This window comes from Podarcis pityusensis, assembly GCF_964106645.2.
Source record: "Podarcis pityusensis genome assembly, chromosome: 11".
Classification (NCBI taxonomy): domain Eukaryota; kingdom Metazoa; phylum Chordata; class Lepidosauria; order Squamata; family Lacertidae; genus Podarcis; species Podarcis pityusensis.
Genome location: NC_138036.1, coordinates 3,832,622 through 3,849,447, shown reverse-complemented (window position 1 = coordinate 3,849,447; position 16,826 = coordinate 3,832,622). Strand labels below are relative to the sequence as shown.

At 44.7% G+C, this 16,826-nt stretch overlaps 1 protein-coding gene and 1 long non-coding RNA gene across 8 annotated transcripts in view; one reads left to right on the top strand and one right to left on the bottom strand.

The window, feature by feature from the left end:
* The window catches only part of KIAA1328, a 206,487-nt gene that overhangs the window by 86,524 nt on the left and 103,137 nt on the right, over window positions 1-16,826 (bottom strand). The window lies entirely within an intron of this gene.
* LOC308458824 lies at window positions 1,173-5,580 on the top strand. Of its 2 annotated transcripts, none has more exons than XR_013977703.1 (3): window positions 1,173-1,748; window positions 2,360-2,427; window positions 5,224-5,580. It is a non-coding gene; the product is annotated as an uncharacterized lncRNA (long non-coding RNA). The 2 variants fall into 2 exon arrangements; XR_013977704.1 differs by having other exon boundaries at window positions 2,360-2,965.

Genomic DNA, 16,826 nt, shown 5'->3' with positions numbered 1-16,826 from the left:
GCAGATCCCCAAACTGGCCAGGGAGGAAGAAGTTGACCAGTAGCAGTGCCAGCTTGACTAGAGCTCTGGGGCAGAGAGGAAGAGGAGTCAAGTGGATCAGGGTGGCCATGGAGGAGCTCCTGCCATCTTTTCTGGCTCTCCCCTTTGCGGCTTCCTTGGCCAGCCATCCACTGCTTCTCACCATGCTGTAGTTCACAGCGCCACCTGTCTGTGGCCGAGCAAACTGCAGAGTAATGACACTGTTACATTCTTATTATATGTATGGATATTATTGTACATTCTTATGCTTAAGCCATTCCAAAGCACAGGTTCTGCTTATGAGCTTCCCTATATGCATCTGGCTGACTAGATTATTTAAATATATATTTTTCTGTGGGCCTTCAACTTCCCTCAAGCTTGCCAGGACCTCCACCTTCTATGTGGGTGTTTCTATTCTGGCTACAAAACAATGAGCACTCTCTCCCAACTATTAGAAATAAAAGCTAAAATAATGCTCAAACACAACTTTTTTCTTGAAGTATTTTTTTAACCCCCATTTTTGCACAGTGCACATGAATTTAAACATTTGTGAACCTGGGCAGCAACCAGGTCATAGCTGAACGCAGGCTTGGCGGTGTTTTCCTAAGATTTAACGCTACCTGTTAACTACCCTGAATAAACCGATTAGTGCAGAGAAGATGTTATGGTTTGATAGGATGTTAAAGTACGCACAGCCTCAGCCTACTCTAGACAAAATATGGTTAAAGGTAAAGGGACCCCTGACTGTTGGGTCCAGTCGTGGCCAACTCTGGGGTTGCGGCGCTCATCTCGCTTTATTGGCCAAGGGAGCCGGCGCACAGCTTCCGGGTCATGTGGCCAGCATGACTAAGCCGCTTCTGGCGAACCAGAGCAGCGCATGGAAACGCCGTTTACCTTCCCGCCGGAGCGGTACCTATTTATCTACTTGCACTTTGACGTGCTTTCGAACTGCTAGGTTGGCAGGAGCAGGGACCGAGCAACGGGAGCTCACCCCGTCGTCGTGGGGATTCGAACCGCCGACCTTCTGATCGGCAAGTCCTAGGCTCTGTGGTTTAACCCACAGCACCACCCACGTCCCATCAAATCTATAACCTTAGTATAAAATCTACTTTGACGTGCTTTCGAACTGCTAGGTTGGCAGGAAAAATATGGTTACATCTTCTCAAACTGACCAGGTCATGACTAGGTTGTGATTTTAGCACCAATGAAACTCAGGAGAAAACTGGGGTCCATCTACATTAGAAAGAAACTAATTTAAACCAAAAGAGCATCCCCTGAAAGGGGGGCATACTTTATAAGCTGAGACATTTTACATGAGTGAGCAAGCAAGCAAGGAAGCATCCTCCCTGGTTCCTTTGTGTTAAAAGGACACCTCAATGAAAACAAGCTCTGCTTCTTTCTCGAGTTCACCTGCACCTGCTGCTTATTTCTCACCTGAAGTCATAATTCCCCCTTTGACATCATAATCATTTTCACAGCCACCAATTGAGATGTCACAAACCAGAGGATTACAGTCGGGTGGGAAAATAAGCAGCAGGAGCAGATGAACTCTTAAGAAACAAAGAACTTGTTTTCATGCAAATGCCCTCCTGAACAAGAGAAGAACAAAGAGAGGGAAAGCTGAGCAAACACCACATATCAAAAAGCAGCAGCTTCTTCCAAATAAAGTCTGTCACAGAGGTTTTCCCTGTGAGGAACTACATGATGTTGCAAGGCTGCCTGCAAAATTGGTACTCAGAATAGAAGCAGCCATTGTTATCTGCCTGGATTTCTAGGAATATATACAGGTGAAACTCGAAAAATTAGAATATTGTGGAAAAGTTCATTTATTTCAGTAATTCAACTTAAAAGGTGAAACTAATATATGAGATAGACTCATGACATGCAAAGCAAGATATGTCAAGCCTTTATTTGTTATAATTGAGGCTTTCCCTCCTTATGGAGGGGCTCAATGATGGCTTTCTGCACAACTGTCAGGTCAGCAGCCTTCCCCGTGATTGTGCTTCCTACTGAACCAGACTGAGAGACCATTTAAAGGCTCAGGAACCCATTGCAGGTGTTATGGATTGAATAGCTACTACACCTTTTCACAATGTTCTAATATTCTGAGATTGTTAATTTTCATCAGCTGTATGCCATGATCATCACAATTATAACAAATAAAGGCTTGACATATCTCGCTTTGCATGTCATGAGTCTATCTCATATATTTTAAGTTGAATTACTGAAATAAATGAACTTTTCCACGATATTCTATTTTTTCGAGTTTCACCTGTATATACTGTATATATTGCCTGTAATGTAAAAGGCTCCATCGTGACATTTACACACCTCCATGCAGGTATTCAAGGCAGTACACGTGCTTCTCCACACATCCCGCCCAGCTTGTTCTCACAACAACCCTGTGAGGTAGGTAATGCAATTACATCTTCAAAGGTTCAGGTGTCGTCAAAGGGAAAGTTTGAAGCAACAAAAGGGGCAGGAATGGGAACTTTCCTTGTAGTGCTGTATAATTATGAAAATACAACGTAAGCTTTAAGCAAAAGGGCCAACATTTTACCATATAAAACAAATTTCATTTTTCGGGTCAAACCCTTGCCATTTCAGTGGGAGAAAAATTATCCTAAACGGAATTTGTGAAATCATTTGCCTTTTTAAAAGTTTGTCTGATGCTACCAACTTGGCCACCTGTTTCTTTTTCTTCCTGGAGAAGACATACTGGCAGCTTGAGGATCGGGGCTCATATAGTGAATAGGGTGATGTCATCATGCTACAAAGCCAATCAGATTTGGCTATATGATGGTTATCACTAACAGGGAATTAGAACACTTTGTCTTGGATCAGTGGCGTGGATGGCCACAGCCAACCAGGAAACACATAAGACTATGAAATGATGCCACAACGCTGTCTGATAGATTTGCTTATGTGAAGGCGGCTGTTAGGGCAGGTATGGTAAGCTGACGAAGGGTCAGAGCACAGTTAATAGGCTGGTGTGTGTGTTTTTTGCTAGTAGTGTTAAATAATCTTTTAAAAAACATAGCAGTTTTAGCACTGCTGAACACATTGAACAAAGAACTGGGTGGTCTCAGCAAAACCTCTCAGAAGGATGATCACTGAGGGCCGATTCAGAAACAATTTCAACCGCGACAGCGCAGTCCTACCTGTTTACTCAAGAGGTAAATCCCACTCTGTCCCAGGGGTCACTCCTGGATGGTCGAGTATGGAATTGCCACCTGAATGTTACTTCTGTGTAGGGCATGGGTAGGCAACCTAAGGCCCGGATCCGGCCCAATCGCCTTCTCAATCCGGCCCACGGACGGTCTGGGAATCAGTGTGCTTTTACATGAGTAGAATGTGCGCTTTTATTTAAAATGAATCTCTGGGTTATTTGTGGGGCCTGCCTGGTGTTTTTACATGAGTAGAATGTGCGCTTTTATTTAAAATGCATCTCCGGGTTATTTGTGGGGCATAGGAATTCGTTCATTTTTCCCCTCAAAATATAGTCCGCCCGCCCCCCACAAGGTTTGAGGGACAGTGGACCGGCCCCCTGCTGAAATAGTTTGCTGACCCCTGGTGTAGGGAATCCATACAAAGAGGTGGAAGACCAACAGACTGTCCAGTTAATTTCAGCACATTCTTAGTTAGTCATCACTGCCCACACCAACCGCACCGGAAAGTCTTGATCACACTGTGACATGAGCTTTTTTTCTCCCCAGCAAGCACACAAGTTCTTATTTCTTATTTCATGGCCTGAATTTCAGAGGTGCTAAGTACTCTGAGGTTTCATCAAAGTCAGTGGGAGCAGTGGGTGATCAACAACCCTGGCAAAGAATCCGCTAATGCCAATTATCTGCAACTTTACATCAGAAAAGGCATTTCTAAATTGATCATTAAAAATGCAGTCTGGCTGGTGAATTAAATGTCAGGTTCTGGCCAGATATGAATTAAAATTGCTGTTGAAATTCAAAGCACAAAGGGATCCTTAACATAAAAGTCAAATGCAACTTCAGCTAGATGGGCTGTCCCTGAAGCAGTTCTGTAAAGCAACGGAAAAGCAAGTGCAGATACCACCACAGCACTTGATGCACTCCAGAAGCGCTGAGCCTTGGGGTTGTCCCAACAAGGCCTGGCTACAGAATCCATGAAGCTGGGATAACAACTCTTTGGTCTCTGTTTGTTCTTGTCCCTGGCTAGCAACAAGAGTAAGCAGTTTCCTTACTGGATCAAACCAACCCCATCACTCTGTTTCCTGCAGTGATACCAGATGCCTCTGGGAAGCTGGTCGGCACAAAGGCTAAACTCTCCAGCGTCTGCATCTGAATTCGGAGTGGGGGGAAAGGTCCCATTAAGCGAGCGTGGTTGGTTGGCAACAGAACTATCCTCCTTCCTGTGGGCATTTTAAGAGGACAACGAAGGGTTAAAGATTGGGCCCTCACTCCAAACTGGCTTACTGGCAATCCCACATGATACCCTCTCTCCTCACCCCTTTGGTTCTGCGAAGAGAGACCACAGTGAGCCAACCACTGAAAGTTAGCGCAGTCTTGCCATGCCTGCTCTTCCGTACACTGGTACCTCAGGATGCGAACAGGATCCATTCTGGAGCCCCGTTCACATCCTGAACAGAACGTAACATGTGACTGCACGTCTGCGCATGCGCGGGTTGCGTTTCGCCGCTTCCACACATGCACATGACGTCATTTCGACCGTCTGTGCATGCGCAAGCATCGAAACCCGGAAGTAACGCGCTCCGTTACTTCTGGGTCGCCGCGGAGCACAACCCGAAAATACGTATGCTGAATCATATTTGTCCTCAGGTATGACTGTATGGGGATGTGGGTGGCGCTGTGGGTTAAACCACAGAGCCTTGGACTTGCCGAACAGAAGGTCGGCGGTTCGAATCCCCGCAACAGGGTGAGCTCCCGTTCCTCGGTCCCTGCTCCTGCCAACCTAGCAGTTCAAAAGTACGTCAAAGTGCAAGTAGATAAATAGGTACCACTCCGGCGGGAAGGTAAACAGCGTTTCCGTGCGCTGCTCTGGTTCGCCAGAAGCGGCTTAGTCATGCTGGCCACATGACCCAGAAGCTGTACGCTGGCTCCCTCGGCCAATAAAGAGAGATGAGTGCTGCAACCCCAGAGTCGGTCACGACTGGACCTAATGGTCAGGGGTCCCTTTACCTTTACCTTATGACCGTATGACTTCCTGCAGGTAAAGACGAGCATGGAAGCAGACTGAGGCTGGAATGCGATGGACTATGCCAAGTTGGCGAAATTAACTGGGAAAATTCAGAACCAGCAAAGACCAGACTTTCCTGAAAGACTGGAAGAAATTTATGATACATTTGAAAGACAATTATAATCAACTGACATTGCTTGTAGGGTTTTGTAAGGAGAATTATATGAATTATTATGTAAAAGGACTAAAAAGGAGTTTATTTAGGATTTGGATTTTATAGCAATAACTATTAAAATAAAATGCAAAATCGGAAAGAACGTTAGGAATCCATTAGTCAAGGTTGATGGAAGTCCTAGGCTGTGATAGCCAAAGGTTTGTTATACTGTATAAGATGAGATGTTATATTTGGGAAACATATGTAAAAACCAATAAAAATTATATTTTTAAAAAAGGAAAGTGTATTTATTTCATAAAGCAAACAAACAAACAAAAACTCAAAGAGGTTGGGTTCTTCCTTTTGCACAATTGCGTCAAATAAAGAAAACCAGAATACAGTGGTGCCCCGCAAGACGAATGCCTCGCAAGACGGAAAACCCGCTAGACGAAAGGGTTTTCCGTTTTGGAGGTGCTTCGCAAAACGAATTTCCTATGTGCTTGCTTCGCAAGACGAAAATGTCTTGCGAGTTCCTGCGGGGTTTTTTTCCTCCCCCCCTTTTTCCCAAGCCGCTAAACCGCTTATCAGCTGATGGCTAAGCCGCTTATCAGCTGATCTTTAAGCCGCTTAACAGCTGATGCTAAGCCGCTTATCAGCTGATCTTTAAGCCGCTTAACAGCTGATGGCTAAGCCGCTTATCAGCTGATCTTTAAGCCGCTTAACAGCTGATGCTAAGCCGCTTATCAGCTGATCTTTAAGCCGCTTAACAGCTGATGCTAAGCCGCTTATCAGCTGATCGTTAAGCCACTTATCAGCTGATCTTTAAGCCGGCTAAGCCACTAATACTGTAGCGCTAAGCCGCTAAACCTCTAATGGGCTTGCTTCGCAAGACGAAAAAACCCGCAAGACGAAGAGACTCGTGGAACGGATTCTTTTCGTCTTGCGAGGCACCACTGTAAAGTGAGGAAACACGCCCCCCCCCAAAAATAACCACAATCATGGTTTTTTTATTCTTTTATCCTGTGGCAATTGCAAGTTTGTAGTAGCCCGCAATCAGAATATGTATAGTGTTCGTACGGGACCTATACTCACAGCACACTGAACTGCCTTCATACCTCATACTGAAAGATCATAGCTAGCTCATACATGACAGATGGCCATCCAACCTCTGCTAAAAAACCTCCAAGGAAGGAGAGTTAACTACCTCCCAAGGCAGACAGTTCCACTGGCGAACAGCTCTTACTGTCATAAAGGACTAAATTATATTTGAAGGATTGTTTGGTGCTGTTTAGTGCTCCACGTCTGGATTGGGCGGGGGGGGGGAGGTTCACTCCTCAAGGCAGTTTGGAAGAAAGCTGATACTGATTGATATCTTGGCAAAAGCTGGTTTCTCAGGTTTGATAAAAACCAAACATCCAAAAACAATCACACCTGGGATTCAAGAGCTCTGTGGTCTCCAGTAACCCTTCTGTCTGGTGGTGACTTCCAATTTTCATAGAATTTTAGAGTCCAACCTGCTGCAATGCAGGAATCTCAGCTAAAGCATCCCTGACAGATGGCCATCCAACCTCTGCTTAAAAGCCTCCAAGGAAGAAGAGTCCACCACCTCTTGTGGGAATCTGCTCCACTGTCGAACAGCTCTTACTATCAGAAAGGCTTTCTGTATGTTTAGTCAGAATCTCCTTTCTTGTAACTTGAAGCCACTGGTTCAAGTCCTACCCTCAAGAGCAAGAGAAAACAAGCATGTTCCGTCTTCCATGTGACAGCCCATAAGATATTTGAAGATGGCTATCTAGAATCATAGAATCATAGAGTTGGAAGAGACCACAAGGGCCATCGAGTCCAACCCCCTGGGTCTTTAAGCAGAGGCTTGACAACCATATGTCAGGAGTGCTCTGATGGTGTTTCCTGCTTGGCAGGGGGTTGGACTCGATGGCCCTTGTGGTCTCTTCCAACTCTATGATTCTATGATTCTATGATTATGAAGACCATTGATGAGCACCCTTTGGGTTCGGTCAGTCAGCCAGTTACAAATCCACTGAGTGGTAGCATAGTCAAGACCGCATTTTACCAGCTTCTTCCTGATGTTTAGTCAGGATATCCTTTCTCATAACTTGAAAGCCATTACGGTATTTTTTTCGCTCTATTAGACGCACCGGACCATAAGACGCACCTAGTTTTTAGGGGAGGAAAACAAGAAATAAAAAAGCAACGCAAAGCATCCTGAGCTAAGAGGGAGCACTCCTCCATCTTCGCTCAGGAGGCCTTGCGGGGCTATCCCTGAAGCCAGGAGAGCAAGCGGGATCGGTGCGCACCGATCCCTCTTGCCCTCCTGGCTTCAGTGAAAGCAAGCCTCCTGGCTTTCCCCCCACCTCCCACAAGGGCTGTGCGCTCTTTGAAGGGAGCGTGGCTCTTGGGGGGCTTTTCTTTCTAATGCGAAAGCCAGGGATAGCCGCGCGAAGCCTCCGCAGGGCAGCGGGATGAAGGCTCCCCGTGCCCTGCGAAGGCATCGCACAGCTAAGCCAGAAGCCAGGACAGCGAGAGGGATCGCAGTGCAGCGATCCCGCTGGCTGTCCTGACTTCTTGTTTAGCCACGCGCAGCCTCTCCCGGGCAAGGGGAGCCTTCATCCCCTGCCTGCGAGAGGCTGCGCGCGGCTAAGGCTCCCCCAAGAGCCACACTCCCTTTAAAGAGCGCACAGAGTGTGTGTGCGGCTCTTGGGGGCTTTTCCGGGCAGCCCTTCTCCCTCCTCAGGGAAAAGCCCCCAAGAGCCACACACACGCTCCACGCGGCTCTTTAAAGGGAGCGCTGAGCAGAGCCTCCCACCTGCATTCGCTCCATAAGATGCACACACATATCCCCTTACTTTTTAGGAGGGGAAAAGTGCGTCTTATAGAGCAAAAAATACGGTAGTTCAAGTCCTACCCCCCAGAGCAAGAGAAAACAAGCATGTTCCCTCTTCCACATGACAGCCTTTGAGATATTTGAAGACGGCTATAATATCTCCTCTCATCTCCTCTTAACATACCCAGCTCCTTCAACCGTTCTTCATTAGGATTGGCTTCCAGACCCTTTTTTGCCCTCCTCTGTGCATGTTCCAGCTTGTCAACATCCTTCCTGAGGGATGTGGTGCTCCCTTAGTAATGGTACGGAAGAAGACAAGTGCCTAGAGAAATGTCCCCTGGACATTCACCAAAGCCTGACAACAAACAACGTGGAGAAATGGATCCTCCAATTTAGACCAACACTGGAATTTAAAATAAGATCGCTAGAAAATGCTAAACATTAGCTGAACTCTACAATTTCAGTATGGCTAAATTTGATTTTGATTTTTAAAAAATTCAATTTAATGTATTGTTACCAGCCCACAGGTTTTGTGGAGTCAACCAAGTGATTTTTAGAGGCCACCCTTTGAAGCTGCCCCCAACACACCAGCTGCAGCATCACACTGGCCTGGGAGGGGCGCTAAACATTTCCCCCTTTCAGAATACTTGCTACAACAATGAGTTCACCTTTCGTCCACCAACAGAAGAAGAAAATTAATGGTGCCAACTTTACCTATTTTGTATCTTAGACACCATAAACTAATAAGTAAGAGAAGAAAGCATTTATCAATTGATACAATTAATTGATGAATTCATTAATTGCAGATTAAAAGTGGGGGTTTAATTGGATCTTAAATTAGAGCTCACCAAAAGGGCATTCTCTGATGGTACTGCTGTTGATCTATGTGCATCTCTTGATTCAGACGGTGTGTTTAATGTGATTTTCCAAAGGATTAAGTGATTTGTCTTTGCTATTTAGTCAAGACAACTCTATCCCCACACTATACAATGTAATTTTTCAACAAAGAAGCTAAGAGTACCTTCCAACTTCTAAATAAAACTTGTCATTTCCAACTTTTCATTAAACATTGTTGTCTTCTACAAGGACCACACGAGCAAAAGGTTTCTACATACACGCTTAGATATTTAAGTCAATGCAGGATTCACATGTTGCCAAAACTCTGTTTCCTTATTAGTTCATCCCAACACCCACCCCTTAACAAGTAATATATCTAAAAGTGTCACAACCATCCTAAATAAACATATTTCCAGTCAGGTTACAGTAGAGATGGATAATCTGTCAATTCTGGTTTCTTCCATTTGTCATTTTTCCAGCCTTAAGTTCAGTTCACACACCATTCCCACATCAGTTGAGACCTTTTTTAAAGGAAAAAACGTCCACATGAAAATTCATATACATTTGTGTATGCAATTCTCCTAAAACATGTATTTCTGTAAACAATTTCCCCAACCACAATGCATTTTTCTATATTCTTTTCACTAATTATTGCCCACCCTCTTCCAGAATACAGTCATACCTTGGTTCTCAAACACCTTGGTACTCGTACGTTTCGGCTCCCGAACGCCGCAAACCCGCAAGTAAGTGTTCTGGTTTGCAAACATTTTTTGGAAGCCAAACACCCAAAGCTCCTGCAGCCGTGTCTTGGTTTTCGAACAGTTTTGGGAGTCAAACGGATTGAATTCAAGAACCAAGGTACCACCGTATACCCATTTTTGTACACATCATTTGGTTGGAGAACTGCCTCACAAAATTCAGAAAAGTTCAGATTCCAAAGAGATAGCTCTGCTTCAGTTTGCATATTGTTCCGAGAAGTGCAAATTAGGTAGCTTTGCCTTCAGACGTGAGCAATGAATTTCTCCTTTATCCCTAGGTTATAGGTATGCAAATCCAATCAACTGATACTAGTTTCAGTGCTTTGCCTAATTTACCTCAAACTGCACAACCTGGTTCTTTTAGCACAGAGTCCTTAATGTCTGCTTATAAGGAGAAAATTAAAAACGCTATCTTGCAATTCCATTGTGCAAGGACACAGGAAATGTGTCTAGGTTTTCAGCATCAGTGGCGTGAGTGCAATTCAGCCACAGCCGTCTGTGATCTGAAATTTCTGCATTTCTCACTTTAAAGAAGTGCCTCCTATCTCTTGGAGGAAGAGGAGAGCTCAGGGTTAGGCAGGGAGAGATCTTCTCTGCAATTGTACAACCTATCTTCCACGAAGCACAAATCCCTCCCCTTATGAAAACTGATTGCTAAGCAAGAGCTTTAAATAAAGTTTGGAAGCAAAGGCTCTGAGGTGCTCGCTCCTGATTTCTGAAATGAGAGGTCAACTCTATTACCCCTCGGATGCTTGACTTTCTGAAATTCCTTAAAAGGCGCCACTTGCTTGCTATTTTAGCGCATGCCCTTCATGTAGCCAGGCATACAGAGCCAGCGGTGTCGTCCATCATGGATGCTTTCGTTGAGATTCCTGCATCGGAGGGGGTTGGTCTAAATGTCCCTTGGGGGATTCCTTCCAACTTTACAATTCTGTGATCTCTTCAGCTGCCACCCAAAGCTTTGCATTTTCTAATTCGCCACTTACAACAAGACTTTGCTAACGGGAACGCAGGCTCCACCTGCTTCAGAGAGGCTTCAATTTGCTGCATTTCCAAAGCGATACAGCGTAAGTAAACACACAGTTTAGAGAATAACGGCAGCCCTGCCCATTGGGAATTTTTGCATTACTGGAAGATAATGCCTTCCCCCCGCACCCATCCCTCACACCAGCTTGAGTTAGACATTAAAGCAAGCAACGTCTCATACCATGTACCAGTGGGGATTAAAAAAAACACAAACCCACAGAGATTCATTTTTTAGTTGCTTGTCCCAACATGCGAAGACAATATGTATTTATTTCAGTTCATCAAGAACACCTAGTCAGAACACTAGGAGCCCAGCATTTCATATGGAAATGCGGATGTGTTCTGCCACATCAATATCTCCATCTGAATTTTGCTCCCAGGATGTGCAAACAATTGCTGTCAGCAGGATAACAGAACGATTCACACTGGAGAGCTCTGTTTTCAGAACTGCTATATACTAACACCAATTCTTGTTTCCAGTTCGTTACTATCTGCATGCTGCTGATCAGAACCTGTGCAGGCTGGTGGACAGAGCTGGCCCCGTGTCCAGGAGGGGACTTGGGTTCAAGAGAGGCTCTTGCCACAGATTCATTCATTGTGTGGATTTGAACAAGTCTGCCTCCGTCCACATTCTGCAAAATGGTAATTCTAGTTAGCTGCCAAACAGCTTGCAAAAACAAAAGAAAAGCACACAAAGAGACTGATAAGGGAAAAATATTTCAGAGCACTTGGCGAGCCAGAATTATAATTCACATTTAAATGATAAATATAAATGGGAGCATGTCAAGTTCCATATTAGATGAGATTCTCAGATGTACAGTACACATACATTTCAATATAAATAAATATATACATAAAACCAACTTGCTTATGATTCATGCAACATCAGATCTACTTAATTTTCCCTACAATTGTCTTCTACCTTTCCTCCAGGGATCTAAGAGTGGACAGTGGACACAGAGTTCTCATTTTATTCTCACAACTCTTCCACATATTAAGATAGGCCAAGAGATAATAAATTGCCCACAGAAACCCCCAAGATACTTTCTTTTTCAGATTTGTGGAGTTGTCTAAGAATACTCAGGTGCCTCCACAATCCTACACAGTCTGATTTCACCTACAAAATCCCTGGTTTTAAACAATGAGACCAGATCAAAAGCTTTCAAAATTAAAATTTTAAAAATGGTATAATCAGCATCCAATTACACCAAGGTATGATAGTTTCTTAATGTCTTCAAGCCATTAAAAGATATTCCGGGCGGCTGCCAAAACAGATTCCTGCAAATAAGATGATTTGCTCAAATCATTTTCTAAACAACAAAATATTGTCAACACTCACAAAACCAAGAAAGCAGAAAAAAAAACCAAGCCCACAATTTTGGAACATTAATTCATTTTTGCATTGGGGATGGTTTAACGGCAAAATTAGATGCCAATGTGAATGTATTGAAGGAGAGGAAAGTTGAAATGAGGAAAGAAACTCTCCTCAGTTGAAAACCTTGGATGGGGGAATGTTAATAACCTAAGAAAGAAACAATAGACCATATTCATAATATATGTTTACTACATGCTGTAAAAAAAATCATTGAGATCATTGTACTCAGCAGGGTTTTACGGCATTTTTGGCCGAGATTCATGATTAGGATGATTACATAAACTGTTTATTACTTGTTTCAGTCTGCGGAGCACAAAAGATCCTCAAACTCTTCATTTGTATTGGGGTGTAGAGAGGACTGACAACTCACTGAAGGCTGGAAATGTGCACTAAAACAAGGCCTCTGAGGAAACTGTGGCATTTTATTTCCTGCTTTGCAAGGGTAAGAGAAAGGAGGGATGCCTTTCTGCAAAGCAGTTAGCACAGAAAAGTTTTTCCAATCCTGGAATTTTTGTAAGGTGGAAGGGCGAACAGAATATACACATGCCAATCACGTGCAACGCTTCTCAGTCAATGTCGCATGGGTCTTCGCTTAAGACATGCAGAATTCTCCGCGTGCACATGGAGAAAGGGAGCAGACAATGATAATGGCAACTGGATTTTCATGTTTCCCCAAGTCTCAAGCAGAAGCAATCAAAATGAATTCATCTCAATGCCTGCGATGGCCAAAGCGTAGCTGTGCACTGTCTGGCGGTTCAAATTAATGGCGAGGAAAGAGATCGCATCAATCAGATTTGCCAAGGAAGACTGGCACAACTTCAATCGAATCTGACGGAGTTCAGTTCTTGCCAAAATGATGGGCCAAGCCTCGGGCTGAAATGTTCTGATTATTCATAATGACATTACAGTCCAGAGCCTTTGATTAATTCAGGATCCAGATATTTCTGCTACTGCAACAGAAGCACCTTGCTCAGCAATGCATCTCCTCTCACGATGCCATCATTAACAGAATGCCATTCTCCAAGCAACCATTGTTTCCACGGTGGCTGCTACAGGGTGCTTAATGGCATAAAAACCCACGTTATGCTTACTCTTCTAACAATTTGCTTTACTAGGCACACACACACACACACACACACACAAAGGTAAATAAAACTATTGTAAAATGTTCAACAACTTGGCTGCCCGGGATTCTGCTAAATGAGCCTTCTTCAACACAAAGGAAAAGCATTTGTCTCAATTGTTACAAACAATGTTATCTTTCAACACTTTCTAGAAACCTTCCCCAGACCACCGGGCGGTGGGTTTCTGTCACAGAACAGCCCCGTTTGCAAATAGAGCTCGCCACAATTAATAGCTTTAAGAGAAAAGGGAGAAAATCTGGTCTTCTTACCAAGATATTCAGACAGAAGGAAATTCATTAAGACACAATCTTTCCAATAGGCACAGACCTAAATCTCATTAAAAAGCCACCGTCCCTGTTCAGTTAGAATAGCCCAATGACAGAGAGGAGAGGGAGAATGAGAACGAGAGAGGAAGAAATATTCAGGACCTGAACAGAAGAGGCTATAACCATTAGTGCTGGGGCTGCAACATTTAGTCAAGTCATTCATAAATTCATCAATTACAAACTGGGGACATACAAAAAAACTGCCTCTGGTTGATCAGGTAGCAGTTTTAATGCAATGAGGAGTTTTGAGGCAAGTATGTCTAAAAAACCTTAGCCAACCCCTACCTCTCATAAATAGGAAGAAATACCCTTCTAGGATGGCGCCAGCTGGGGCACATTCATGCATCATCTGAAAACAAAGAAAGCACCAACATTTTCTGATTTCTGCAGGCTTTCCTCTAGCTGAGCAATCCACACACCAGGCTGTATCTGACAAAGCCATCCTGTTAGATACAATGGGACTTCCTTTCCTCCACTGCCCTTCCCAAACAGATTTGAGGGGGTGCAGGGAGAGGAGAGCCCTGCTGTGCAGGTGGAACTCCTTGTACCAATGTGATGACTTCTTTGGATGTAGCTGTGGTGTTCAGGTACTCTTTACATGCAAAGGACTGAGACCAGAAGGATGCATAACCCATGACACAGGGCATCTTGAACTTGAACCCTTCCCTGCTTCTCTGCAAGTACCAGAAACATGCTTCTAGTGCCATAATGTGCTTCCATCACCACCCTCAGCTCCAACCAACTAACCCACATCACTGACAGGCCCAAGATCTTACCCCAAGGCAGAAGATCGCTCCATTTTTGCCTATATTTTCTCAGCTAAATAAGATTCAAAGGGAACTGGAATTGTCTACATGCGACACACATTCTCCACAACCAACTCCCATGGAAGTTGGATCTTTTTATCAGGTTAATCAGAAAGAATGGATGTTACAATGTCACCGGGGAAAGGAGTTGAATTCAGCATTTGGGGTGGGGACAATTTCAGTGACATTCAGTGGAATTCAACATGGAGATTCTGCATTTCCAATATCACATACAATTACATTTTCATCAGCATCTAGGATGCCAGAATCGCTTATGGGAGCAATTCCCTGACTGAAATATAAAGCATATCTTAGCATGCCCCCTTGCTGGTGGATTATTGTAGAGAGAGAGAAATTCCATGAGGAAGGATGCAAAAGGACGACGACTGCACACAAGAGGCAGAAAATGGAAGCGGGAGGGTGGAGCAAGCAACTGAAATTTGCATTCATCCTGAGCTCAAGGCTGGGAGGGAACTAAACTTTGTCAGCCTCACGCACCTTCTGCCACAGGTGGGTACAAAGAGGCCAAGCCAAAGACTCAAGGGAGACCAGGTGTGTGCATGCATGTCTTACAACAGGTGCATTGTTCAGGAGAATCCCAAGGGGTATGTCTCATTACCGCATGCAATCTTACACTCCTTGCTGAGGTTAGAAGAGAATGGAGATCTCCTACTCTGAGCTCCAAGTTTACATGCACTGCCCAGAATGCCCACAGGACCAGCAAGAGAAGATGCAAAAGAAAACTGCAAAGGAGGGAAATCAATGACCCTTTTCTTCTTCAAGCTAAACTCACCCAGTTCCATCAACTTTTTCTCATAGCACTTGGCTTTTTCCATACCCTTGACCATCTTTGTTGCTCTACTCTCAACCGTTTCATTTTGTCCACGTCCCTCTTAAAGTGCAGAACTGGACAAAATCCCCCAGATGAGATCCGACTACTGCACTGAAGTATAACTACAGTCGTACCTCGGAAGTCGGACAGGATCCCTTCCGGAAGTCCGTCTGACTTCTGAAACGTTTGACTTCTAAAGTGCGGCTTCTGATTGGCTGCAGGAAGTTCCTGCAGCCAATCGAAAGCCGCGGAAGCCCCTTTAGGCTTCCAAAAGAACGTTCGAAAACCAGAACACTCACTTCCTGTTTTCGATTGTTCAGGAGCCAAAACATTATCGACTCCCAAACCATTCAGGAGCCGAGGTACGACTGTATTACTTCTCATGACTTGGAAATTATGGGAGGAATTCAGTGTAGCAATATGTGGCATTTCAGCTTGCCAGAATGAACCACTCCCAGCTCCTTCCCCTGTGCTCTGGTCTGGGGTTTCTCCCAACCTCCCAAGCCAATTTCAAGGAGGGAAGGATGCAGAGAGGGGAGAAAGTCCTGTTGCATCACTGGAAGTCCTAGGGTGGGCCTTCCACTAGTGGGACTAGCTAGCTGAATCCTGCCCCTCCAGTTCTTTTAATGCAGCCTAAAATTGCAATAGCCTCTCCCCCCTTCATCTAAGACAGAGTGTGGAATCTGGGGTGAGAGGTCTAAATGTGGCCCTCATGTCTTCTCTGTCTGGCCCTTGGAACTCTCCCCTGACCTGGCTTTGCACCCAGAGTGTTCTCACCTGGCTGGAATGTGCCCTTGAACTTTGATCATGCCTCTTGCTTGCCTGGATAGGGAGGGGTATTTGAGTGTGTTGAAACCAGCCTATCACAAAAAGGTAACCTACAGATTTGCTGCTCCACACCCATGGACCTGCCTACTACTGCTATATTGTGGTTGGAGAGTTGCACGGAAAGGAATGCTGCCCTAGGGTCCAAAAAAGTTCCCTGATCTGAGTCCTCAATAAATGACTTGAGGAGTACTGGCCCCAGCACAGAGCGCTGAAGCACTGCACCTGAAACCTCCTTCCAGTTGGTTGAGGAATAGCTAATGAACACTTTGGGGGCATGGTTTTCCAACCACTTTTGAATCCACCTGACAGCATTGCCCTCTAGCCTCCATTTAACTAGACAGCACACCAAAAAATATCACGAATAAGTTCTCATCTTCCTTAATGAGATGAATTGCAGAAAATCGTTCTTCCAATCCTCTTACCGTCTCTTTTAATGGTGCAGCCGGCTTACAATTGCTGCAGGTGCAGTCTGAGAGGGCTTCAGGCATGAACACAAGCAAAGCATTCATGCTTCAGGTCATGACCACAGAGCCCTCGTAGGCTTCTGTAGAGGTTCTGCCTTTGCTTCTTCATAGCTTCACACTGCTGGAAGGTTGCTGGGCTCCGGTGGATGGAAGCCAATGAGGCGATTTGGAACACACCCAAAGGACACACACCTCTTGACCCACGGTATATAAAGCAGTGAAAGCCCCAATCAGCTCATGGCTAGGGTTGCCTTACTCCGGGGA